Here is a 25,894-nt window from a genome sequence, read left to right as displayed (position 1 = left end):
AGAAAAAGTAGTAACAGCAATGGGAAGAAAAGCCACACTTTTTATCAGCACAATGTTCCTAGCATTAATAAGTATGAAGAGAATTAAAGAATTCTTCAGTGTCTAATCAGAACTGCTGTCCATAGGGGACCTTCTGAGCATTATTACAAGGCATTAGCATATCTTTAAAGAATGGAACTTTGATCATAAAAAGCAAGTGTGTGGAGGAGAGGGGGGCTGCAAAAACAGCAAAAGGAAGTGCAACTGGTGTTAGGGAAAAATCCAGCCCTGGACAGGTTCTTTTAAAAGCTCCAAATAAATCCATTTAGATTTTGTGTGAAGGGCTAGAATGAGGCATAATTCTCACTCATGTCCCTCCATTACAGGCAATTTTCTCCTCTTTCCCACAAAACCTTTGTGCCTGTTGCCAAAGGTCTTCCAGTTGATACTTCTCTTCCCTAACTTCTCTTCCCTAAAGATGCAAGCTCATGGCTTACACCATTTTAAACCTTCACACTTTCAAACAACAACCCACAACGCCTCACAGTTCCAATGCATTTTAGCAAGATTAGCTAACAAGAACGTTCATCATACCCAGTGCTGAGGGTACTGTCTTCATTTTCACAGCTGGTGAAACAGATGCTCAGAAAAGCAACGCAACTTTCCCACAGCTAAGGAGTGTCTACAGCAGGCTGATGTTAGGAATGCTGGCATTCACCCACCTCAGTTCTGAGCAGTAAAATCCGTGATAGCACTTGGGAGCGAGAGTCCAACCCCCCTCCCAAAGCCCTCTGCTCCCCAAGGCTAGTACAGAGCTTCAAAGCACTTCCCAAAGAGCATCACATTACAGAAATACTGTAAGAAATCCACTATAAACTGAAACTTGGAACTATCTGCAGCAGCATTAACAAAGAAAATTAATGTTTTTAAACTAACTCTGACTCTTCTCCTGCCAAACTTTCCCCACTACAGTATCAAAATCTGAACACACAAACTGCAAAGCCTGAAACCTTCTGCTCCCTTCAGCACAGTGAGGAGATAGAATAAGACTTCCAAGAGACTGGCTGGATTAACTAGATTTTTTCTTTTGTTTTGTGTCCTTGTTTTTTCTTTCTTAATCGTATCAGAATGCTGGTCCTGACTGATGATGCCCTTAACATTTAAAGCAAGAGAAACAGTTCTTAATTAACAAAGCATCACTGTCAGCTGAAATCCTTATCAGTTTTGCAGTTCTTTTTCAATCCTATGAACCCGGAGTGATTTGTCACATCAGCAAGGTATTACATTGTCAACTCTCAGGCTGCCAAAGCAAAGAGATATTTTGGTGCTTCCAGCACTGTGCCTCAAGCACTTCCAGAATTATCTCTCAGCTTTTCCTGTAACTTATTCTGAAAAATAGCTTGTTGTATCTCTAGAAGATTCATGTTACATGCCATATTTCCCATCAGAAGGAAAAGTTTTGTTAACCAACACAAAATATGCACCTCAGCCTAAGCAGCTTTGAGAATCCTCTCTGACATTAACAGGAAAAAAGAGCAGTCAGCAGTTTAAAAATACATCATATGTAAAGTTCACCCCTCTCAATGGCATTCTGAGACATTCAATCCTTTATTTGCCATCATTTCTCATACATGTCCATGTTGTACCCACCACATTATCATCACCATTAAGCTCCATCAATTTTTATCAGCAAGACTAACATTAAAAACCATTGCGGTTTCAAATGACTACAGAAATAAACACATCAATGACAGTGACAGTGATTCCCACTCCAAAATCCACTGAATTTCCATTCAGTTCAAGTCCCATTGCCTCATTTATACTAGATACAGGTTTTGAGGACTTCATCTGAAAGATGCCCACAGGTCCCAAAGACTTCCATGGGAAACAGGTTCTCAGAAGGCCTGAGAAAGCAGTGCAGTACAGGCACAAGATCCCTCTGTACAAGATCTGGTTTATTTTCATTCCAAAAGAAAATGAGATGTGCCAAGAACAAACTCTATCATTGCTTTCCCAGCATAGAGTGTTCCAGTTCAGTGCCCTGTGAGGTCCATGTCTCAGGAACAGGCAAATTTCCAGTCAGTTCATTTGGGCCATTTTTCCTGAAGAAGTGTAGACACCATAATTTAGTGCAATATTCATTACTCTAGAACTCTCTCCTCATAGACTGTCTTACACTGAGCTTTCTGTAAGGAGTAAATATAGTAACTGTTTCCATAATAATGTTAAAAATACCCCAACAGATTAAATTCAACAGATGAAACAGGGCCATAAATACGTATGTCTAGCAGCATGACCAAAATCACCCTTCTTCAAACTGGGCATTGGGCCATGAAAAGAAAGCTGCTAGCATTACAATTTCAGTGTTGAGCCTTAGGAGCAGCACAGAGCTGCAGAAACAGTCAGTACAGTAATCATGCACAATACACATAACCCAAGCTGCAGTTAGGGCCTCTAAGCTCCTATGCAAGCCCCTGGCAAGCTGTGCCACTGACCCACAGTCAACAAGTCACCATACGGTCCCATATCCCATTCCAGTCCTGTCTTGTGGGCTTTTCAGACATCTGGGATGGCATAAGATGTATTTAAAGCTGTTTATAGCTCAAGTGAGGAGTCTGAGAAAACATAAGAGCTGTTATTAACTCTGGTGTACTACATGACTTTTCACATTAGCAGTTTGGTTTAGCTCCACTCCCCTGGAATCAACAACCACTATAAGGATTATTTCCTGACAGTAACACCACAGCAACAGCAGTAAGGAGGGTACTGGTTATACTGCTTCCAGAAGAGTAATCAGGGCAAACTCCAGATCACACTAGGCACCATAGATGTCCTAACAAAGTCCTTCTCTAACACAGCCAGGCACTAACTAAATGAGGGCAAGAAAAGCAGGAATAGAGATGAATTAAACATGGTTGATCAGAAGCTGAACTACTAAGCAAACTCGGACCTAAACCCTAATTCACATAATAATGCAGCATTTTAATAAGCAAGTAATGTCAAGCACACAGATGAGATTCAGTTTCAGCACTACTTATTTCATCAAAAGCATCCTTTCTTTCTGCCTGAAGTGATAGACTGGTATAAAAGAATCTGAACTCCATTTGAGTTTAAAAACTGGCTATTCTACAGTGATTTAAATTTATTTGTCAAGAAACAGGAAACTTACATTTTAGACCAGGTTTATTTAGTAAATACATAGCAAAGGGGAAGATCCTAATAACAATAAATAAATAAATAAAGCCTAAAACACAAAAAACTCCAGAGACTTATCAGTTATTGGAGTCCCTGTTGGAAGAACTGCACAGTCAGGAAGATTCCTGTGCAGAAAAAAGATCCTTACTAAAAACCCATGCAGTCAGAACCCCACTTCCAACATCTCTCAGGACAATGACAAGATACTGGTTATGGTTTTCTTTGAAATTAACTTGGTGGGGATAAATTGACACCACATGACTACTCTCGATTGTCATGCAATATTGCTGCATATCTGTCCACCAGAAGAGAAGCATTCAGATTAGGCACTTGGTGCCTAAGATTGGGCACCCAGAGCTTCCTGTATCAAGACACCTGCAGAGGCAATTCAAATCCAAAACACCCCGCACATACACAGCTCACCAGTATGGTGAGACCCTCTGCCTCTAGCTCTGAGGAAGACCAGTGAAGGGCAGCCCATTAGTAAAGAACAGAAGGTGGCAGAGGTGCAGAAGCAAATCCCATTATAAGAGCAAAACATCTTTATAATAGCTTGTTTCTTTAAATTTTATCTGTGCAAAAATAAATAAAATTATGCTGACAAACTGGTTTAGCAGATGGTGTGGTTAACAGAAGAAGATAAACGCACTGCCTTCCTATAGCCACTTCTTTCAGTCTCAGGAGATTTACACCACATTAGCCCATGACAGATATTTACTAATGCAGAAACGATAAACAGCAAAGCAGCTGTTAAATGCTCCAAGACAAGAGATTGGATGGGGAGGAGACCTGCAGACTGTTTGGTGGGCACTGAATTCACCTGAATCCCCTGAAACTCCCAGCAGATGAGTTAACTAATTCGCCAGTTTGGAAGCTCAAGACTGAAAGAACCGTGAAAAGAAAATAAGAAATTTAGGTGTAGAGGAAGGAATGGACACAAGTGGAACGCTGAACTGTGCAGTCATGAGCTAAGGTAGGACCAAATAGAACCTCGCCGCCACATCAGTTACCAGTGAGGCAGCAGTGACCATCGGAAAGCTAAACTCTGGCCATCTGGAATATATCCTCAAATGAAATACAATTAAAGCCCAATCGTCCTCCCAGTGCTGAGAAGTGGATAGTGTGAAGGGAAGGGACAACACAAAAGATTAAAGTTTTAGAAGGAATAAGAAGCATGAGAAAGAATGGAGTTGTCTGTACTGATTTTTCTGTGCAACTATTTTCTTCCTTCATTTGCCACTTCCAATTAAAATTAATAATTATTTCCAGGGGGGAAAAAAAAAGAAGAAGAAAAGGAGAGAACACATAAGAAACAGCTTAAAAGGGAATGAGCACTTTCAGATCTGAGACAGCTCATTTCTATGCCTCTTGAGGGAGAAACACACAGGCTTTGCCCTCTCATGAAAATACACTGCTTGGTTTTGAGTCAGTATTTTGAAGTGACAACTAAAGACCACCCCTTCCCAAAAGAAGTTATTTTTCAGCTCTCACTATACCACTTGTGGGGTTTTTCCCCATATAAAAAACCAAGAAAAATAGACCCATTTTATTGATGTCAGTTTACACTAAACAAACAAACAAATTACACTGAAATTAGTCAAAAATTCTTGAGAAAGTAAAAGCAGGGATTGTCTAGGAACAGTATTCCCAGACAACAACTGCTTCAGCAGCCTCACAGGGTTAGCAAGGAGTATAGATATCCATCTGTTTTAATTACAACTCCCAAACAGACCTCAGACCTACTACCACCTCATGCAATGACTCATTTTCAAGATGTCAAGAACTATGCACTACCTCAGGAAACTCTCTAAATACAACTTGGACCACCATCTGCTTTTTTTAGATACCTTAGGCCCCTTAGGCCTCAATTTTGTAGCATCTGAATATTTCTTTTTAAGTCCTTCCTCTCCTCTAAGACCTACAGGCCCATAAATCCAGTAGCTTCTGTCCCCAGAGCAGTTGTGCCTGTTTTCCTGCAGCCTGGTGAGAACAGACAGGACTCAAGATAATTAAATAAAAACACAGGAACTTCATTATTTATTTTAAAGGAAAATGTGTTTTCTAGGAAGAAAGTCCTTTAGTTGGGCAAATCTGTAAGCTGTTTATCAACTTAAACTCATTATCTGTCCATATGGTCTTAGCACTGTGGTTTAAAAAAAAAATGGGCATGCACTAGCTGATGAAATGTCATCTGCCCTTATGCCAAAAACTACTATTTTTTTCATTGACGTCAAATTAGGATCCTTGCCACGAGAAAAGGGCTACCATAAGCACAGTCATAATATTTTAATTATGAAATGATCTTACAGAAGGCAGCAAGGAAGGCAGGGTCAATGCAAGAAAACCCATTCACAAAAAAACAAAGTCATTTCATTCACATTTTGCCTCTGTTCTAATTCTTTTTGTTTGGGGAGGTGGGGTGGAAAGAGAGCAACCCAACTTTAAAAAAAAAAGATGGCAAGATAATGAGATGCTAAAGCCAATAATCACGCATCAAAGCATGAGATGGCTCTGCTTCAACTGCCTACAGTATTCAACCTGGGATAGATTAAGGCAAGACAAAAGGTGCTATGAGGGAAAATACTGTCCCTACAGCAGTGCAGACCATCTCCCTCACTAACTCAGCCCTGATAGTGAGACCCCAGTCAGCTCTGCTGCACTGAAAGAGGCAAGGGCACATGATAGGCCTAGCTTTGCAAAAACCCTTATTTGTCCCCCGTTGTCTGCTGTTGTGATTTGAAGCCCTTCCCACTCCCCCGCTGAGTCGCTGCAGAGAAGCAGGAGCTGGGTTTATTGATTCTGTGAGTCACAATTAGCCGTGGGACACACGACCAAAGGTTTAGCACAGGACATTAAACCTGACTGAGCTGTCAACTCCGTTATTCCAAGGAGAGAGAAACAAATTGAAGTCACAGTGACGGATGTTTCTCATGTTTTATGAACTGCAATATTATTACTAGTTACAGACACAGTTTCTGCCTTTTGAAACAGACCTGCATTGCTGTGCGTGTGAAATTATTTGAACTAGCACACAGACAACTTGGCAAAGGACTTACAGATAGCATTTTCGCACTCACACAATGATTCTCGTTTCCCTTTCACCCAGCCCCACCCTGAGAAGTATAATACATGTTAAAGCAGCCAAAAATGAGATCACGGCAGGATAGAATACTTCGTTGCCATCATCTGTGTCGAGGATGCAAACATTCTAACCCCCCTCCTCTTTTGTGAGAAACACACTCAGCCTCTTCTCGGTTTCCACTGTGGGGAAATTAACTTGTTGGAATCGTTCTGAGTTTTAAGGGAGCCTGGAAACCGAAGACTGGTGTTCTTCCCAGGATGTCTTATCCTTACACCTCAGGGGCAATAAAGGGATTTCCCCATAATTTACAAAGGAAATCTGAAACACCCTGTGAGCGCGAACCACCCCCAAGCCCATCCTGCTCCTCCGTATCGAGGAGCGAGCGGAGGGGCGGCCGGCGCTGACACGGCACAGCGAGAAAGCCCTCTCGTGGAAAGCGCCAGCATCAGCCACCCGAGCCCTCCCCCGGAGCCGCCCCGGCCCCGCAAGCCGCGGCTGCCCGGGCGCTCCCACCGCGGCCCCGCCATCCCGTCTCTTTGCCGAGGAGTAACTCCGCGGTCACCTGCGCATCTCACAGAGTTAAACACACAACGCGGGCAGCCCAGCCATTTGTAGCACAGCTCTGCCCTGCAGAAAGGGTGGAAATTTTGTGTGGATTTTGCTGGCAGTCTGCAACATCTCAGAGAAGTTAAAGCTCTTCCTTTCTCCTCACCCCGCTACGCTTGAATTCGTGGCAACTGTATCACATGGTATTTCAGCTTGCGCCAACAAAAGCTGTACCTCGGCCACAACAAATACAGAAACATGAACTGCCTTCCAAGGAGGGTCAAACATTCGAACCATTTTAACATACTACAAAAATACTTCAGTGAAAGCAGATGATAAAGAAGTGCATCTTTACATTACGCTACACAGCCGTATTTGAAAGATTCCCCTCAAATTATGAAAAAAATAAAGAATGTTCCTGTTTCTCCAAATGACATCCCTACCGCTTGCTCTGTTTCTATACTTTTGTGACGGAACAACTACTGCTCCTTACAAAAACCACTGAGTATCAAAATAAGCATTTTACTGGTAGAACCCATCAAACACTTGCCTACATCCTATTGAATTAAGACAACTCTTTAACAACTTCAACTTTTTACACACTAGCAAAAGTCCAAGTGAGCCCATGGTCACAATTAGCATATATCCTGTCAGGCACACAACCATCTCCAGCACACTTCTGCCCAACCAGCTTTGGTAGCCACTGGCTGTTCAGTGAATTATGTGCCTAGAGTCTATTAACTGTGTTCAAATTTGCTCTTATTATAGAAATACAAGCAGTAATCAGGCAGAGCTTACTAATTACTGAGAGAAGTGCTAAATTAAAAAAAAAAAATCAAACATACTTCACAGAAAACCGCCCAAGTACAACACACATGACAATGGTATTTACTCTCTCACTATAACCTTTAAATACAAAAGTTACCATGAAACCTCAAGTGCCCAGTTCAGCTTACAAAACCCCCATGTGGTACCTCGCGAACATGCTGCTGCAGCTACAAATCTCTGTTAAGGAGTGGGCATTGACCCAGGGTGGCAGGATGGAAGACCAGCAAAGTGTAAAAGAGAAAATTCCTCCCAGCCCGGGATGAAGTAAAAAACATGGGGAACCGTCCCACCTTCCTCATCCGAATTTCAGGGGTGGCGGCACACCCCAACACGCGACAGACGCAGTGCAGGGCGCTCCGGGCACAGCCTCCGGGCTCCCCGGCTCCTCCACTCGTCCTGACGGTAAGAGGGATCCCGGAGGGAGGGGTGTCGGGCGGAGGCAGCAGAACACAAAAATACCGAGGACAGGCTCTGAGGCTCCCGAACACGCTCCCGAGGCCCGACCCCGGAGAGGTGTTACCAGCGTGGCGAGTTCAGCTGGCTGGGGCAGCCGGGGCGCCCTCCCGCAGCTCCCGTGCCGGCGGTGCTGGCGGGCGGGCTGGCTTCTCAGCCCCACAAACTTGCACGCCCAGCACCCCGGGGAGTCGCGGCGCTCCCGCACATCCTCCCCTCCCCTGAGGGAACAGCGCAGCGGAGGGCTGGGCGAGCCGCCCCCCGTGGCACCCCCGAGCGTCCCGGGGCAGCGGCAGGGCGGTGGGCGCCGAGCCGGAGCGGCACCGCCGGCCGCGGGAAGGCTGCGCGCCCAGCCGGGCAGCGAGAGGGGAGCCCCGCCCGTTACCTGGCGGCTCCCGCGGCGGCTCCCGCGGCGGCGGCTCCCGGGCACGGACCGGCCGGACCGAGCGGCGGCGGCTCCCGGCAGCGCTGGGCTCCCACTGCCGTGCGCGCCCCGTGCCCGGCAGCCGCGGAGCGCCGGAGCCGCCAGCGCAGCCGGCTCCACCTCCCGGCCGTGCCCCCTCCTCCGCCCCCGCCCGGCCCGGCCCGGCTCGTCCCGGCCCCGGCCCCCGGCCCCTCGGGCTGGGCGCGCCTCTGCCCGCGCTCCGCCGCTCCCGCCCGCGCCTCTCGTCTGCCTTCTCCTTCGCCAGAAAACTTCCCGGGTGCCCTCGGCAGGAGCCGCCAAGGGCAGCCCGGGGTGACTCGTCCCTCCCGTACCGTGCCACGGTTGCTCGGGGGGCGGGAATTGCAGCCCAGCAAGGGCGGCGCAGGGGCAGCTTAACCTGGCACCCGAGAGCAGCCCTGAGCCCGCTGAGCTCGCAGCAGGCGCCGGTGGGAAGGAGAGCTGCCTACTCCTCGTCTGCAGGATGACCCCGGTGACGTCCAATGGGCTTCTGATGCACTGGGGGGATCCTTGGGACTCAAAAGGAGAAGACGAGGGAGGTGGGAGAGAGGTCACCTACCTCAGTGAGAGCTGCTGAAATGCCTTCAAAGATCTGCCGGAGAAACTTCAAAGGATGACACTGAAGGACTGGGAAGCCTTTCCAAAATGCATACCAAACCAAAGGAAGAGCCCATGTTTGCAACATGGTAAAAGCCTAGGGAAATAAGGCTTGTGCCGTTGTGTGGTGTGTGCTGTGTGTGCGTACCAATAACTTCTGAGTCTGTGAAAAAATTCAATAGCATTTGACAGCTACAAATTCCATAGAAATAGATAACTGTCTAGAAGAGGTCATCTTTTTTACTGCTTTTGCTCATAGAGTGACTGTATTTCAAGTCCAACAGCATCTGACAAGGGAATTCACAAGGGGGTTCATTTCAATTATCCCTTAGGAAAACTACTCTTCACTGTTCCTAATACTTAGAGAGTCCTTATCGAGTTGGAGCAAAAGAAACTGAGAGAGTAAAAAGAGTGCAGAAGTAACACTGTTACTGTCAGTAACAATCAATTGCTCAGAATTAGTAAATTGGACATTACGTCCTTATATAACAAAAGAGAGAGCAATCCTACAAGGGCCAGACATGTGAGTGATATACAGATGTGTTCTGGCGCTGATAAGAAGTCCTGCTTATTTCATGATGCTTTGCAGGGTGGGGGATGCAGATTTGGACCCTCAAAGCTTAGTAGAAGAACAAGAAACAACAGGAATGTCTAACAGTGCAACGCAAAGGAAAAATAGATGTGCCAGCATCTCTGCATAATCTCTGGTAATGCCCCATATATCTGGTAATGAACAGTTACAAGGCTCCCCAGGTGCAGATATTTGTTGGCGGTGGCTTTCTTTTATTTCCTAATGTGAAATAAAAATAGGGAGATACACATAGAATTTAACAGTTATGGTCCCAAATCTATTTCTGTGTAATAGCAAAACTAGATTACACAACCAGACTGTATTTGAAGCGTATGTTTTGTTATAGTCTATTGCTTAAGACAGGCAATCATTTCAGGGTCTGATATTTTCTTGTAATGTTCGGGCCCATGTTTTTCCATTTCTGTTTTGCTATTCATTTATTTGTGTCACACAGCATGATCCTAGCTCTGCTTGGTCTTTGTGGCAGAGTAGGGGATTTCCATTTCTTTATTAGACACAGTGTGACACGAGGTAATAACCTTGTTCCTTATTTGATTCCTTTGCAAAGGACTCACAGTGCTATTTTCCAGGAGGCTGGCTTGTCACGCCCCTTAAACAGCAGATCATAGTTCTTTCAGGCAAAGATTACATTTTTGCTCTACAGACCTGCCAGACTGGGTCCATTGGTCCTCCCCCTGTACCCTCCATAACAATCTCACACATGTACCCCTGCACTGTCCAGGACTGCTGCAGGACCCCACATGCCAAGCAATTTTGCTGTACCAGTGAACAAACCGTGAAAGAGTGTGTCTATATGTCTGGCTGCCCAACACTTACCCTTGTTTTAGGGCCTAATGCTCAGACCTCATGTGGAAGGTTTTCAGTAAACTGACTGGGCTTAGTCCTGATGGAAACACCACTGTTTTAAACAGCCCCAGATTCTACAGACAAGATCCTCTCCTCATCAGGGACGCTCTTGGCATTTTTTCCAACAACTGCCACCCCTTTCCTCTCCAGTGACATCATTATTCTGATATTTTGGAAAAAAAAAGTGCAGGGTGATGTGTCCAAAGACTTGTATGTGTTTTCTGTTTTCCATCCTGATTCTATGAAACTGTTTTGTAAATGAACAAAAGTCAACTATATGTGACCCCAGCTTTCAAATCTTCCACATGCTAGCACAGACACAATAGTGCTCTTACATGCTCAACTGTGCAATTTAAGGGGCCACTATTGAAAATTAGCTTCCCGAGTTCATAGTGCTTTCACCATCATGAAGGAATTGCTTTGTGAATCCCAGCCAGCACTGAACTGAGTTTTGCATTCAAAGCTGGGGTTTACATTCTTTGTTATGTGTAAAGAATATAGTATATCCTCTGCGAACTTAAAGCATAACAGCAACCTCAAATAAAGCCAATTTTATGACAGATCAACATGTGAGAGGGCTGTTTTACTTGTTTTCTGATAAATAAGTTATTGACTGGAAATCAGAACAAGCAAAGAGTTCCATGGTTTAGTCCAGAACACTAAAACCACTTTCTCCCATTTCAGAAGGGCCTAGAGCTGCAGCCCTCCCACTGTCTGAAGGATCTGTCCCTTGAATATTGCATCATATGTATCACAATCCAAAAAGCCTCTCTGTTACACTTCTGATAGGCTTGAGTTTTCAGCAGCGGAAACTGCAAAATTGGGAAACCATGAACAAATCATGGCAGGTTCCTCAAAGGTGTTAACTGTATTAATTTTGATATAAATTTCACTCCACAGAACTCACCCATTACTTACGAAAGTTTCCTTGTCTATGCTTCACATCTTAGTTCTCAACTTCACAGTTTCCCTGTTCCTTCCTTCCCTGGCCTCCCCAGCTGTCCTCCTGCTTCCTCTGCCTTCAGGCTGCTCTCATTCTTTTCCTGTTATTCTCCCTCAGTATTTCTACTAATGCCTTTCTCAATTTGCTGTGAGGGCAGATAAAGCAGGAATACAAGCCTGATCCAGCTTGGCTGTGATTCCTAGAGCTGGACTGTCACACAGCCCAGCTCATTGCCTAGACAGATGGGCAGAAGGAAACTCTCTGGCATCTGCATGCTGGAACCTGAATACCAATCTATTTCCAGATAACCATAGCACATTCCAGGAGCAATCTGTGCTCAGTAGAAATCACACAGTGTTATTAACTCTGCCATGAAACTGAATGGCACTTCTGAGAGCACAAAACAAACAAGGTCTCAGCCACAAAGAGCTTAGGATGACAAACTGACTGTCTGAATCTGATCACCTGCTCCCAGATGAAGGCAGCAAAGTAAGAGATCTCGTTTTTCCAAAATGTCAAGCACTTATAGTGCTGACTGAAGTTACACTGATCAGTATGTTCTCTCATCTGCCATCAGACTGCTTTTCCAGGACCCCTCCATCAGGCTTGGGAAAACAGCATGAGGGGGCAGTTGATGTACTGGTAGCAAGAGGTTTGTTCAAGCTTCATTATTAAAAATCATAATTAAAACCTTGCCAGTGTATTTTTCAACCCAGTTTTGCTTTCCCAGGCTCAGCTGGGAAAACTGAATCTAAATTGTTTATGAGTTGGTTTCTTTGTCAATATCAGCATTTCCCAATCATTTTCATCCAAGCAACAGCTAACATTTTGGAGAAAAAAAAAAATCACAGGCCCTCCCTTTGCCATGTTGTTTTTGTTTTTGTTTCTTAAATCAAGAACTAAGCTGCATTTTGAATATTCATTTACAGATTTATTTTTCCCAGCTTTGTTTTCATATTCACTTGATCACACAGTAACATACATGCATGTTTTTTTGAAGTGAAAAATCATGTTTTGTCTTTATTTCATATATCACCTCCTCATGTCTTTCTGACCCACAGACCACGAGATTGGAAACAGGCTTCCAGGGCAAGAGACATGCTGTTCTTAAGACCATCCAACCCAGGAACAACACTTTATGCTCACTGAGATACTCAAATAGGTAGACATAATTTTCCTAAAAGCTTTTGTGCTCATCTCCCTCTTTCCTTGTCTTTGAAGTTGTAAGATTACACAAAGGAACTGGCAGCAGTGCCTAAACCCAAAACTGTAGGAGCAATGACTGAACAAACCCTTGGACTCTGCCCAGAAAAATCTCAATTAAGAGAATTCTTTGTAATAATTTTAATATGTAGCATTGAAGGGATACTTTAAAGGCAAAATTATTATATTTAAAATGACAGCCATTTCCACAGCTAACAGCAGGTAAAGCTCTATATTACTGGGGCGGGGGGGGGGGGAACAACACAAACATAAAATATCCTGTCTCCTGGTTGTATCAGTTGTATCAGAAGTTTTCTAAAATGGAGATTAAGCCAAAACATTAAGATTTCCAACAAGTATGTTTTGAGAAAATTCTCGGCATTCACATTTCCTCTGAAAAGTGCAGCTGAGATTTTCCTGTACTCCTTGAAATCTTTATGGAAACTAACTCTCACAGACTTTTTAGTAATTTTCACTAGGAAAGAAAAAGCAAAATGGAGATCCCCACTGTACCAGGGACCTTGCAGTTCTTTACATGTTTAAATATGACAAGAGAGACAAACACAGAGGAACAGTCATCCCCATTTACAAACAGGAAATTGAAGCAGGAAGAATGAATGCTGAAGAAGTACTAGAGGTCTGTGTCAGCTCCTGGACATGAGTTAGGAGATCCTGGATCACAGACAAATGCCTTACTCATACAAATATCTATCCTCAAATGTTTTGACTCTTCTTGGCATTTGCATCTCTCTTATAACACAAAGGGAGGAGGCTGAAATGCATTTTTAAAACTCCAGATGACACTAAAATCATGAAGCTATTTTTAGTCTCATGAGATTTTACAAAGCACCTATCGCCTTTAAAAAAAAAAAACAAAATAGGAAAACTAACAAACATAGCTTCAGGATTTATTTATTGTTCCTTGAGATGTTCCAATTAATAACACCTTCTTGGACAGTTAAAGTTCTTCACAATTTTTCTATCAAAAATGTTGTATGTAGTTCACAGGTATCTACAGAAAACAGCAGTGACTGCCAGGGGGAAGCTGGAAGTGTTGAAAACTTCACTTCTGACAACAGTTAGATGGTCACCCCGCAATTTGTTTCAACACAGCCAGTTGTGTTGCCATAACATGTTAAACATCTGCTAAAAACATATGGAATCCTCCTGGGGGATGTAAGACGATGCCATTCATCAAACTATTTCACTGCTTCCCTTCTCCCCAAATGACTCCCTCCAGAGAGCCACCTGAAGAAAAGGATTCCAATGTCTTTATGTAGAAAAAGATCCCTAGCCAGAAAAGTGGTGATAGCTCCCCTTGGATATGGGAGAAGGTCCTATCCAAGTAAATTCTGCTGAAGCACACGTAACGTGGTTAAGGAGAAAAATAAAACAGCACATCAGCAGAACTCCAAAACAGGCATCCCCCTCCTTAGGTGGCAGGAGGTAGCATGGGGTTCTGCAGCAAAACTAATCCCCATTCTGCAGAATTCAGTTTACATGGGCACTACCAGGTTAACTGGGACACTGCTGAAATAATGACCTTGGGCATGGAAGGACCTAATGTTTTTTCCACTATCACACAAAATAGAATGTTATTACATCCAGAAAATTGGACTGTCCAATGCCTAAACACCGGGATGAACATTCATGGCTGAGTGAAACGATTTCAGGAGGGCTGTAAAATGCATGACTTAGAGTGGTGACAGTCAATTTTCATGATTTGAAGATTGCTGGACATCACACATGATCCCAGAATTTTTCACGATCAAATTCAGTGCCCTAAGTGGGATGTAGCTTTCCAGATCTGAACTGATCTCCAGTGACAAATGGAGATGTCATATCCTGACAAGACCACAAAGCAGTGATTGGATGGTGATGCTACTATAACCTCATTGGGATAGCTGACAAAAACTACACAGCTTTCTTTTGTTTCCTGAAGCTTCTGTTGTTTTTCTCAGATATGCTACTTTCTATAATAAAAGATAGTACTTCTCTGCAGACCTCTTTTCACTTGTCATTCACACCCCTTCCAAGCATACACACTGTGAGGGCAGGAACAAAACTGCACAAGTTTTGCTTCTTTTTTCCTCAATCTCAGGAGTCCTTTTGTGCATTTGTGCATAAGGCAGCCCTGCTCTTCTGTCAACAAAAGGGAACTGGTAAGTGAACAGAGCAGCCATGCAGGGTATGGGAGCTGTGGAATACCTGAATGCTCTATAGTGGGATTGAGGCTGACTTGGTACTAGGGCAAGATTAGTTATTTTTAAAAATGTAGTCATAAAATTAATGGTCCTTGTGAACCCTTCACTAGGCACTAATTAATCAGCCTTCCATTTTTACAAGTGAGAGCAAATGAATGCCAGGAATATGCAGTGATTTTGCCAAATGGGCAGTAGGATTAGATTTATTAGAACTTAGGGCTCCTAACCTGTGATCAAAACTTGATTGCACCTCTGTCAGTTACTTCAAGTGTGAGTTTTCTTTATCTGAAGATGAAAATCCTTTCATTGGCTAGGCACTCATTAGTCAGAACAACTGCTATACAAATAATGTTATTTTGCAGCTTTAATATGTGGACTTTTGTAGACCACCATGGAACACAGGTTGGAACTATGGGAGTCACTTATCTGACTGATTCCTGCTACGAATGTTTTAAACAACATTGTGAGTTATTAGCTGCTGTTTCCTATCAGGAAGAGATAAACTGTGGATTTATTAAATGTTGGAGCCCGTTTCACCCCTAGTTTTACTGGACTGATTTCAATGAAACAATGCCAAGGACACATTCTCTTAGCTAAGTAGCCCTTAGCCACCTACTGCATTTAACTTATTGTACATACATCACAAAAGCTTACAAAGCAAGAGGAAAGAACCATCTTCCTGATTCCGGTATTCTGAGCTACCATCAGTGAAGGACTCAGAATCCAGATTCTGTTTGAAAGTTCAGCAAGACTAGTGCTGTAGACTTACAGTCCACTAAAAGGTTGAATCCACCAAGCTCCTGAAACCTGAGAATTGTGGAAAGACTGGCAAAGGCTGTAAAGCTTCCTGCACTTCCCTCTTGTTGTAACCAGGCCCTCTATGCAACCTTTCATGCCATGTTTTGATGCTTTCTGATCCTCCTGGCTGTGATACCAAATTGCAGACATGGCTGTGAAAATTAAAGGCTTCAAGAAGAAATTGTTAACTGAGTTTTCCTGAAATCCTGTACAGCAGAGTCAAGGCTAGGGAATTTAGAGGGAAACAAGAGTTTGCCCAAACCACGTCTGCAGCACTGCTTTTAAGATTATTCCAGTTGCTCTAGAAGAGGTGCAGAGTGGAACAAGTGGTGCAAGCCCTCAGGTTAGCTCCTTCTGTGCAGTATACAACCCAGTCTGTGCATTTCTATCTTCCTCCTTTTCAGTGCATCTCACTCTCCTGCTTTCATCTCCACTTCTCTAGGCTCATTTTTTCTCAGTAACTCCAGCCCTGTTGTGTTCTCTGAAGCTCTGTAATTCTTTACTTTCCCCTGTGTATGCCCGTGATAACCCTCCCTCCCTATCAGGTCCCTATGTTGTCTTCCAGGCAGTCTCATTTTGGTTCTACAGATAAAGACACAAAGCAGAAAGTGAGTAGAGGAATGGGGGTCCCAAAAAGTAAGAAGAGATTTTCCTCTTTAAACTGACAAATGGGGGCAAATCCCTCTGTTGCAAGCAAAAATAATGACATGTTAGAAAGGATGAGGATGGAAACTCTGCCTTTCTTGGAAACAGCCACTGAAATGAAGCAATAGTTTTGGGAAGCCCAGGGTATTGGTAGAGCAGCTGGTCTCCTTCCAACTGGGATTTGCTGTGTTTCAGGGCTATAATCAAGCAAATAAAGAATTTGCCAACCAAAGCTTTATTCCATGTGCCAGGAAGCAGCCATCCCTTCACCTGAGCTAGAAATGTCTTCACTAATGTGCAGCATGTGCACAAGTCACTAAAGGGCCTTCACCCTTCATCAGTCAGACAAGTGCACTTGTGTGTGCAGCAGGACAAGCAGAGGCAAGGGGATGGCAAGCTATTAAGAATGAAGCCTAATGGCCCCTTGAGAACCCTGGGAGGGGGGAAATAAAATAAAATTAAAGAAACCCTTCACCTGAATTTTAATCATACCCAAGGGAAGACATGAGATTTAATACAAAACATTACACAGCTGCTTTGCTACACGAGATTAACTTCATGTAACAGGATGAATAAAAATATTCCCACTCCAACTTTCTGAAGCATTCTGCCCTGAGGCAGTGAGAGAAATGGCACAGAATGCAGAATGAGGCAGGGGGATGAGCTAGAGATGCTTTTAAGCTCTGTGCAAGTCACCCATCCAAAGCTGGGCTCTGACACAAATCTCCTTCAGCATCTCAAATTAATAATTCATCCTTAGCTGGGCGATCATTACAAGATCTCTTTCTATAGACAGACAGTCAGAGAGAACAAATGTAAGAGTTAATGCTGGCTGGCAATGCTGTGAACCTCTGAGAGCAACAGGCTATGACAGCACTGCTTAAGTTCTCCCAGTGCTGTGCTGAGTGCCTGGGCATCTGCTAAAGACTGTAAATGTGCACGGAGGAGGACTGACCCACTTCTGTAACTGAAAGCTGGAAAGCCTCCCAGATGCACACATGATGTTTTGGCAACACAGAGACAGAGAAGTTCAAGGAAACTAGGAAAAGAGTTCAGAAGAGGAGCGTGAACAAAAATACACAAACAGAAAAACATCTAGTTCTAAACTCTTTGTTATCAGTCATCCAAGATCAGTTGCTGTCAAGGTCAGTAGAGTTTTTGTGGTAGAAATGAAGTAACTTCCCTCAGCCACCAATAGAAGTTGTAGGTTCACATCACAGCCTGTCAAAGTCAGCAGGGATTTGGTCACAAATTGATTTACAAGAACATCAGCTGGAGACAGAGCTTTTTTACTTTCCAAGCTGTAGAGTAAATGCATGTCCCTTGACAAGTAACTTTTCCTGGTAACCCCATCAACCATTTATGAAGCAAGAGTGGTATTTGCTTAGTGCTCAGCATGACAGGCAGTGTGCATTTCACAAAATACACCTCCTTCCATAATCAACAATTTAGAAAATTAACTATTTACTATTCTTGCTAAAAGTTATCAGAAGCACACAGCTGATCATGGTGCACTTGTCCTTTGGGGATAGCAGTACCATTAGATCCTGGAAATCAAGGAGCTTCTAGCCTTGACTAGGCCTTAGAAAATAAATCCAGATCTCAACAACTGCTATGAGTCAGATGTGATTTTCTTCTTTTATGCCAGATGAGAATCCACAACTTGACTGTGATGCCAGTCACAGAAATAAGGAAACACAGAGTTGCCTAGGACAGCTATGTGCTCAGGGACACCATGTGCCTGCTTAGTCTGTGTGGGAGCTCTGTGAAGGCAGGCTGGTTGTGGCTGTGGCTGCTCAGACAGAAGTCAGGGTTATTCAGAACAGATGCAGCAGTCACCTACCTGATCTCTCTCAGGTGTCTGGCAGTAGTGGTTGTAGCAATCCCAGCTCCTTTTGCTTGCCTCCTCAGCCTACAATTATGGTTGCGCTCCTTCCTGCTACTCTTCTCTTGCCTGTGGAAACAGCAGACTCACACCAGTCCCTCATCTTGGGGGCTGACAAATTCAACTTTCTGTTTGCTATGGAGAAGCCTGGAGTCACTCCCAGGCACCGGTGATGCTCTGCAGCTGGAGGTGTTCTGAGTGAGATGCAAATCAAGATACTTGGTCATAAAGCAGCAAGTGACAAGTCTTAGAGGAAAAAAAAAAAAGGTGTTATCTTCAGTAACCAGGCCAAATGCCAGCTCCAGCTAAGATAACAGACATTCTACTGACTTCCTGCAATTTTCCTTCAGTGAAATATTAGCCTCTTTACTTCCTGCCAGAGTGTCATTTAACACTGCTTTGCTGGTCTACTGTGATTTGCTCAAAGAAAGCTGCATTTCAGTGAAGACTAAAGCAACTCCACTACATTAGAGATGTGCCCAAACTCTGTGATTCTGAATGAGATTTATGTACATATTTAAGAAGCTACATGGATTCCGTAGTTCAGTTTAATTTTGGTCAGTGAATTTAGCAATAATCCCTTATTAGAGGAAAAAAAGGCAACAAATCAGTTACATACATGGATGACATGAGCATTCTTGTTTGTATATGGAGAGTTCATGTCACTAAAATAATTTTCTCAGAACAATGGCAAGACCCTCTTCCTGTAGCACTCTGATCTCACATTCCAGCAACCATTAATCCTATCACCTGGAAACAGCTCCTAGAAGCAGCACTGAAGTACCCTGTCAAACAGGAGGTACCAGCCTGATGCTGCTGCCTTGTTTGGAGATGATGATCTTAAAAGGCTTTTCCATCTTAAACAATTCTATGATTCTGTGATAGATACTGGCCTGTTACATACAGCTACATTTGCTGCACATATTGAAGTGTTCAACACCAGGTGGGATGGGGCTTTGAGGAACCTGGTCTAGTGGGTGGCATCCCTGCCCATGGCAGTGGGGTTGGAATGAGAAGGTTTTTAATGTCTCTTTCAACCCAAACCATTCTATGATTCTATAACACTGCAGTTTTGCCTCAACAATCCTTGCAGACACCGTTGGGTGACACAAATGCTTTGTGATAAAATATTACTTGAATCCAAGATAAAACTACAGCAAAGCAATTTATTGCTACCTGTATATTTGCACTGGAATATGTCAGTGTACCTGAGGAAGACGTAACAGCTCCCAGAGCAGGCAGGAGGAAATGTTGTTTCTCTGTTCACAATGGGTTTCCTCATCAATCAGGCGTGTTCATTAAAGCTTGTTTCCTTTAGCAGGATGACTATAAAGGGCAGTTGTGGAGGAGGAAAAGGAGTACAGACTTATGCCATTTTCCAGGATTTGTCTTGAAGATGAATTTTATCCACTACTTTAATGAGGCTGAGTCCTCACGAATGGGTGACCAAATCTTCACGTTCTAGTGTGATAGTACAAGAACAAGACAGCCTCTCAACACATGTGAGCCATGTCCTTCACAGGAGCATTAGGTACTGAGCACGAATCACAGGCCAAGTATGAAAGGCAGAGCTATTCACTGCAATTCAGACAGTGTCAGAGCCTCAGGATCCATAAGGTCAGAACTGCTATAGCTAATAGGCAATTTCTCCATCAAGTGTCATGCTGTTCACATGTTCCTGCTTTGCCCTTTCCTCCTGGGGTGTTGATGGTGCTGTTGATGAAGGTGGGACTACAGCCAGCTGTTCTCTGACACGAGGTGTGCCAGGCAGTGGGATACTGCCCTCAGCTCCAGAAGCTGTCAAAACCATCATGGATTTATATTCTGTGGAAGTAATTAGGGACTCCCCGTTGCTTCTCCACTCGCCTCCCATTTGTAGGGCAATCACATCAGACAAGAGCCGTGCTCAGTGAACACTGCCAGCCTCCCCTGAAGCCAGTGGGGACTATTAAGAAAGGTTACTGGGGCAGATGGAATATTCCCCACTAGAATGCACACGCAGAGCTATAGATTTTGCCTTTGAACATAGCCTGTGGCAATTTCCAGCAGATAAATGAAAGATGCTATTCTCATTTGTTTGGGTTTTTTAAATAATTATTTGCATCACTTGTTGCTTTTAGGCACAGTAATCCCATCTCCAGTCTGTGGTAGAGACAAATTATTTTCTTCTTCCCTATTTGCCTGATTTTTTCCATTCACTTCCTCACTCTTTTCACAACTAATGCAGGCATACAGAGCCTTTGTGCTAAGGGAGTCTGGAAGGGGAGCTGCTGCTGCTCACCAGACTCATTTTGTTAAGGTTTGCAAGGGGAAGGGACTGGCCCTGAAATGCCTAAGGACCTTTCTTCAGCCGGCTTTGGTCCTTTCCTCATGACCAAAGCTGGGTTAGCAGTTCAGAGGCACAACCTGAGCTCTTTTTATCCTCCTCCATCAGGCAAAGGCCTTTATAATGCAGTGAATTTCTGAGGTCTTGGGCTTCCCAGTGTTACATGAGGCTCACTGGGGGATAAGACCCATGAGTTTTGCCAGGATGAAAAGCCAAGCTCGTGCAGTTTCCTGTCTAATAGCAGATCCCTCCAGCAGAGTCCTTGCCCTCCCCCTCGGGTGAACTGCCACTGACCCAGCGAATTCAATTAGTATGGTTCTTCCTTTATCAAACAAACCCCACATGGCCCAAACCAAACATGGTGCATTTGAAAACAAATGGATTGAAACAGCCCTAATCTAGTCAGACCCTGTCCTCTGTGCTTGTTCCCTCCAGTTCAGCCTATCCACAAACACAATCAGGGCATCATCAGGATCCCATCTGGTCTGCAAGGGGAGTGGGGAGCCTGACACCCTGCAGAGCAGAGAGTATCCCTGATTTGGGCCCATATCAAACAGACCATTACAGTGCCTCCACAGTGCTTTTGGGGCCAGTTTTCTCACCGTCTCCACTGCTGAGCCCTAAAGGAAAAGGGAAGAATGCCTCAGCTGAAATCCTAGGAAGAAAGCTTGTGTAACCTTGACTCATTCCATTTTTCCGTGCACAGTGGTGATGCAGTGTACTGTCATATGCAGTCTGGATAAACCCCACTACCTAAAGCACTTATATAAATCACCAGAGCAGAAAGCACAGCACCTTGACTGGAAGGCTCTGAATCACTTCAGCCACTCCATATGTGAAGATTTTTCCTTTATACCCCAGGGAAGTTGTCAGTGCTTCCATTTCTGGGGCCTACTGGTCAGCTACATCTGTCCTAGGATACATACTAGCAAAAAGAAACCCCACATCAAAGTGGGATTCCCCATCTGACTTTTCCAGAGGAAGAACCCAGCTGTGATGAGGAGAAGGGAGTTTTCTTTGCTGGCAGATTGGCACAGACACAGATGCTGCCCCCATTACTGCCATCATAAACAGCACAGACTTGTTTGGGAACCTTCCTCTAATGCCAAGCACTGAGTTGAGGTTGTCAGAAATTCCTGGGCACCCCCAACACCTATTCAGACACATCTCCCATGCCCACCTTCTCTTAGCCAGAAGAGACCAGGCACAATCCCTGCTGCCTCACAGGACATGGACACAGAGGGGAGCTGGGGGCTGTCCCTACCCAGCAGTCTCCAGCAGAGATGCCCTTTTTCTTTGGGACACAGATGGAGAACAGCTTAAGTCAGGCAGCACATCTCAGGCAGACTTCCCTGGGGGATTCCCAGGGAAAGCCTGGTAGAAGAGGATCAGAGCCAGTGCAGGTGTGGGAGGGCTCAAACAGCACTGCCATCAGATCTGGGGGAATAGTGATTTGCCTGAAGACAGCTCTTGTGTCATACACTGAGGACATGTTCCAGAGGTAGGCTGTAGGACCAGTGACACACATTGGAGTTTCAAATCAGGGCTGCGCAACTAGGTAGCCATCGGGGCTGCAAAGATACTAGGGAAAAAAAATCCATCTTTCTTAGCACAGCCCATCCCAAAAGACTTCCTCCATGTGGTCATTCAGAGAGCAGGACACTTGAGCCACCTCCTGTGGCAATGCCCACTGAGGTCAGTCTCTCTGACCTACTGGGCAGTCCTCCTCATTCAGCCTTATCCCTCTTGGAGGCAATCTTACAGCAGGAAGGAGACAAGCCAGGGGCCACTATTAATTGCAGGAAGAGTCAAAGGCAGTGAACACATTCCTTTATACAGCCTTTATACATCTGTTTTCATGTATAAAACATGCCTCAGGTGAGTTTAACAAAACTGTGAAAAGAGAAATCCTGTGAAGCTAGACCAGAAGTCTTAGCAGAATATATTTGAAGAAACTGCTGAAAAACATAAATTATAAGTTATCACGTGTTCTATTCCAGGCTGCCTAAAAGGCATAACATACATATATATCCTTGTGTGGCACATGTGAATTGTCCCACTGGAATCAGTAGCCAGCACTCCAAACTTCTGAGATGAGCCATTCTTTTGAACCACTTCCTTTGCCCCAAAAGCCCTTGACAGGTTTTCCATATTCTCTAGAATACATGTTCATATTTTTTTCTTTCTTTTCTGTCAGACTTCCCAAAGATGAAAAAGAGCAAAAACCAAAGAGGAATTTCTGTTGCACTACCCAACCCCATCATAAGTAAGGAACAACTGGAAATTATTGCAAAGCTAGATGCTCCCCCGGGGACAGGGTAATCCCTAGGAGCACTTATGGGCAGAATTACACCCACTGCTGCTTCTTTTTCCCCACAAACATTCCCTACAGAGCACACACACAGGAGTGCAGCTGCCTCACTGAGAACAAACTAAAATATAGCTGAGGAGACCTCTGCAAAGGCCTTTAGGAAAGCTGAAGAAAGCAGTACTATCAGTAGTACAAGTGCACCAGCGCAACAAAATTCACTGGAAATATATATTGATCTGGCTCTTCGGATTCTGAGATTTGAAAAACTTGCAAGAATGCTTGAAGCTGCTCATTTGCATTTTGTTTCCCAGAATGCAGTTCCAACTCATGCATTTCCCACAGGCACCAACATCAAAGCTGTGGAAACAAGCTATCTTTGCATGAAAGTTTTCTTTTTAATTAAACATTATAAACTAAGGCCAGAAATTCCTTCTTCTTTCACAGCTGGAGAAAGCATAAAGGAGAAGTGAGGCTAGAGGAACAGAATCCATCAGTCACTGTACAGAGAGAGATTGCTTGGCCGTGGATGCTTACAATTGCTTTCTCACTGCTTGGGCTCATTCGTGAAACATATGGCAAGGTATGGAAAGCTCACCTATAGCCCAAAGGTCACTGTGCCACCTGCAGACCCCAGACAACATGCAGCCTTGCACAAATACACATGGAAGTAATTAGGCAGGCAAGGGAGCTGGGATTTGAAGCGGAACCCCCTCAAGTCTGCTGCATTAATCCTTCCAGTTGAGTTGGAGAAGAAATCTGAATTCCCAGGGGTCCGATTGCTGCAGCTTGTAGCCCAGGGTGGAAAAAAAAAGTAATTTACTACTTCCTTGCCACAAACATGCCATTACATTTTTGGGGTTTGGATGGAGAGAAGACCATAAGGGAGTTACAAAGAGGCCAGGTTCGCTTCCCTCATTATCTGCACAGTCACAGCTTGGCAGGCTGCTTTCTTAGTGCTGCTCTTCCACGAGCTTTCAGTTTAGAAACTACATTTGGATTTTGTGAATTTTCAGCTGAAGATGACAAGTTTTTTGGGACTAGAGTGGTAGATCCCAATGAGTGGATAAGGGTATGCAGAATGACAGGAAGTTTGGATTCAGTCTCGTCTTTATAGTGCTGCATCCTCTGGAAGTCTTAAGTTGTGGATTGTGCCACCCTTCCTGCATTACACTGATAAAACCAATGTCCTCTTACCCCAAAGATTTTATCTTATAGCTGAAGCACCAGCCAGGAGATAAGAGTGACAAGAATACAGCATGACAAGGAAATCATGGTGGTTACAGGGATGTGATAGGTTTGGAGGGATGGATTGAAAATAGTCTAAAAGGAAGTGGTATTGAAGAAGGGTAAGAAGATAACTGTACCCACCAGGGATCCAAGGTTCAGATGTCAGTAAATCTTCAGTCTTCTTCTTCAGTAGATCCAAACAGCTGTGTTCATTCTACACATTTGCTAATAGGCAATTTGGGAAAAGTTTGCCGGTCATCATTCCCTTTATGATACTGGCATATTCCTCTTGTCTCCACCCTACTTCACCTTCACTTCCCTGGATTTATCATCTCTTGCACACAGCTTCCTGTGCTTTTTCTCTCAAAGGTTCACTGCTCAGGCCACTTCTCACACAAAATGATGACTCTACATAATGAAAATATCACCTAGCAACCAGTGAGGGTGCCTCTGGCGTGGTTAGTGGAGGAAGAAAATAACCCACACAAAAACCTCATGACCAAGACCTCACTTCAGTCCCAGGACCAGCTTCTTCAGTTTCTTCACTGAAAGAGTGAAGCTGAGCCTGAGCAAGAGCAGATTAAGATGTTGTTTTAATGTTTGGTATTTTTTTGCTTTCCCCTACCCAAATTAATGATAAAATTTCAATTTTAATTGTCAATAAATTAATTTCCCAAAGATATAGAATCATACGACCATTTGGGTGGGACTGGACCTTAAACGTCCCAAAGATATAGAATCATACGACCATTTGGGTGGGACTGGACCTTGCTTCCAACCTCCATTCTATTGGGCAGAGACACCGCAGGGTGCAGTCCCTGCAGACTGCTGGCAAGGGGCACATCATGTTCATGTCACTTCATCAAGTTTTTCACATACACTTAGTGAGTGATAAACAAGCCACTGCATTCATCTTTGTGCCTCTTTTACTAAGTGAACATACATCATAAGTGCAGCCATCTATGATGTTTCTATTTCATCATTCCCCTAGAGGTTTTCTATCTAATTTTAAACCAACCGTTTACATTTTCTGGATTGTGTCAAATAAACAGACACCACTATATAGAAGCTAAGGATACAGGAAGAGGCAGGGATGGGGAGCACTGCTTAAGCACTCTCTCTTCTCATCTATTCCTGGAATATAAATATTTGGCCTGCAATTCCGAGTACAATTGTCACTGTTCTTGTGGAATTGTATGGGTAAATTCTCAAGCATCACACAGAGCTGTCTCTGCTTTTTGCAAAAGCCAGTAGAACACACGGGGAGGAGTTCTGAGTGAACAGCAGGAATGTTTCTATGCTACCTTGCTGCTGCTGCTGCTTGGCCATGGATTTCCAGGCACTTTTCATGATGCAACCATTCTTCTACGGGGTCAAGATTACTTCCTTTTCATGGTGCTTATCAGGGAGGAAAAGGCTTGGTGCCTGCTGTTCCTGCTGAATCTTCCAAATCTGCATTTTCTACCCATCCTTCAATAGAGATAAAAAAACCAAACTCCATTTGACAAAATGCTCTGCCTCCTGATGAGAGAAAACAAAATATGCTGGGACAGCATCAAAGTCAGAACTATGGGAGCTGCTAGGAGAAAATCAAGGTACAACAGTACAAGCTACCCAGCAAATCCCTTTAGAGAATAACAACTGAGAAGACGATGCTAAGTTTTAATCTTGGACTACCATCCTCAGCTGCTTGTTGCTGGTTTTTTTTTCTACATTTGAAAATAAAGAGAAAACCCTAAAGCTGCTCTGGAAAGCTTTTACTCTGCATATAGTTGCCAAGTCACATGTTGCA

The 25,894-nt window shown here is 44.0% G+C and overlaps 1 protein-coding gene across 4 annotated transcripts in view; it reads right to left on the bottom strand.

Annotated features, from left to right (window-relative positions):
- Window positions 1–18,216, bottom strand: part of TSPAN18 (tetraspanin 18) — a 131,444-nt gene extending 113,228 nt beyond the window's left edge. For 2 of the 4 annotated variants that reach the window (XM_038139602.1, XM_038139607.1), the window contains exon 1: window positions 8,469–8,647. The gene's annotated coding sequence lies outside the window, so the exon portion shown is untranslated. The other 2 variants (XM_038139606.1, XM_038139603.1) reach the window with 2 other exon arrangements.
- Window positions 18,217–25,894: the final 7,678 nt, after the last annotated feature.

The sequence above is a fragment of the Motacilla alba genome, chromosome 5 (assembly GCF_015832195.1).
Source record: "Motacilla alba alba isolate MOTALB_02 chromosome 5, Motacilla_alba_V1.0_pri, whole genome shotgun sequence".
NCBI lineage: Eukaryota > Metazoa > Chordata > Aves > Passeriformes > Motacillidae > Motacilla > Motacilla alba.
This window is presented reverse-complemented; position numbering and strand designations above follow the sequence as displayed.